The sequence below is a fragment of the Sinocyclocheilus grahami genome, unplaced genomic scaffold (assembly GCF_001515645.1).
Source record: "Sinocyclocheilus grahami isolate Dianchi unplaced genomic scaffold, SAMN03320097.WGS_v1.1 scaffold2197.1, whole genome shotgun sequence".
In the NCBI taxonomy this organism is placed as follows: domain Eukaryota; kingdom Metazoa; phylum Chordata; class Actinopteri; order Cypriniformes; family Cyprinidae; genus Sinocyclocheilus; species Sinocyclocheilus grahami.
The window spans coordinates 60,320-62,542 of NW_015507376.1; the positions used below are offsets into that span (position 1 = coordinate 60,320).

Genomic DNA, 2,223 nt, shown 5'->3' on the forward strand with positions numbered 1-2,223 from the left:
TAGAAATATATGCCCCCCCCCCCCCCCCCTCCTAAAAAACAAACAAACCTTGTGTCCCATCTCATCATACTGATGGTACTGAGGTTAATCATTTGCATAAAACATGCTCAAACAATCTGAATGTAAAATCCACTCTCTAAAGATGTGCTTTAGCCTGAGAGAAATATAATTTTCATCTTAACATGACTATAAGGCCACCCAGAGTACCTTTTTTTTTTTTTGCGTACATGTGAATTCAGCTGTTCCTACATTTTTTCACAAATTGAAAAGAAATTGTAGTATAAAAGTTTTTGGTGAAATTATTATTTTGAAAACGTTCATATGCTGATTTCACACACACATTTGTGCGTACTCTGCTTTCAGTGGGTCCAATTCACTAAGCAAGAGGACCTAATAGTGAGCACTGTGGCACTCCATACTTGTGTGTGATGAGATTAACTTCATGTAGAAGTGGTCAGGTATATGAGGCATTAATTAATTATTGTCCACAAATACCAAAATAATTCTCAAGTTATCTAAGAGAATGTTGTGGTCTGTGTTGTCACAGCACAGATCTAATAGCACCTTAAGAAATGTATGTAATCATGATTACATGTTTAAAAAATAAACATTTGTAGCCTTAAGCACAGTTTCTGTACTACAGTGGGACTTAGATACTGACTGAAGATGTTCACAATTACTCAACATGGCTGAGAGGACAATATATTTTTTTGTAATATTTTTGATGTGAATGGCAAATTTGAGATGTCTATAATTAACCAGTTTTCCCTAATCAAGCCGTTTCACAAGGTGTTCATAACTGCCAGCTTGAAAAAGATTTGGGACATTTCCTAAAGAAAGCAAAGAGTTAATAGTATTGAGAAGAGGATTACCAACAACACCTCTTTCAGTAGCTTGTTGGTGGTGTCTAGAACACCTGTTGTTGGTTTTGATGTCTGTTGCTTTGTGCCATTAAAATGGGGTTAACTTGTATTGGTTTCTCTTTGCTTTAGACTTGTCACGTAAAGAGGAGAGTCAAGAACGGAATGAAATGGAAGACAAAGATCAGTATGAGACACATCATAAATTGGTGGTTTCTCCAGTGAAGTCAAGTTGCTCACAGACTAAAAAGACTTCATCACGAAAAAGAGCTCAAAAGATGGGAGCTATACGTCATTTCGCCTGCCAACAGTGTGGAAAGATTTTCACTGTAAAAAGAAACCTTGATGTTCATACTAGAATTCACACTGGAGAAAAGCCTTACAGCTGCCAACAGTGTGGGAAATGTTATATTAAAAAGGGAACCCTGAAAGACCACATGAGAACTCACACTGGAGAGAAACCTTACACATGCCCTCAATGCGGAGTAAGTTTCACTCAAAAAGGAATCCTTGAAAGGCACATTAGAATTCACACTGGAGAGAAGCCGTTCACCTGCCAAGAGTGTGGAAATAGCTTCATTCGAAAAGGATGTCTTAAAGGCCACATGAGAATTCATACTGGAGAGCAGCCTTACACCTGCCCTCAATGTGGGAAGAGTTTTACATATAAACAAGGTCTTAATGCACACATGAAAATTCACACAGGAGAGAAGCCTTACATATGTGATGAGTGTGGAAAGAGTTTCTATCAACAAGGATACCTCAAATTCCACATGAGGAGTCACTCTGGAGAGAGTCCTTTCACCTGCCAACAATGCGGAAAGAGTTTTACAAGAAAAGCGAACCTTGAAGTCCACATGAGAATCCACACTGGAGAAAAGCCGTTCATATGCCCTCAGTGTGCAAAGAGTTTCCATCAACCAGCAAACCTTAGAGTCCACATGAGAATTCACACAGGAGAGAAACATTTTACCTGCCAACAGTGTGGAAAGAGTTTCACTCAAAATGGAAACCTCAAAGCCCACATGAGGATTCACGTAAGACCGAACTGTTTTATGTGTCTTGTGTGTGGAGTGAGTTTCACGGACGGGAACGAATATAAGAATCATGTAACAAGTCACACTGGAGAGACAGAATTCACAGTGAAGTGAAGCCTATCACATGCTTCCCTGAGGAAAGAGTTTCAGAGTCATATGAAGCATTACAAGCCATTTACTAATCTTAAAGTGCTAGTTCACCCAAACTTGGTTAACCCTCAAGTTGTTCCAAACCTGTATGAGTTTCTTTCTTAAGGCTGGAATACATTACACGATCTTTAAAGTCTAAACAGATTTTACAAACACTAGGCATTGTACACTAAACC

General features: G+C 38.7%; 1 pseudogene; it reads left to right on the plus strand.

Moving 5' to 3' along the window:
* The window catches only part of LOC107574366 (gastrula zinc finger protein XlCGF8.2DB-like), a 24,322-nt pseudogene extending 22,359 nt beyond the window's left edge, over positions 1–1,963 (plus strand).
* Positions 1,964–2,223: the final 260 nt, after the last annotated feature.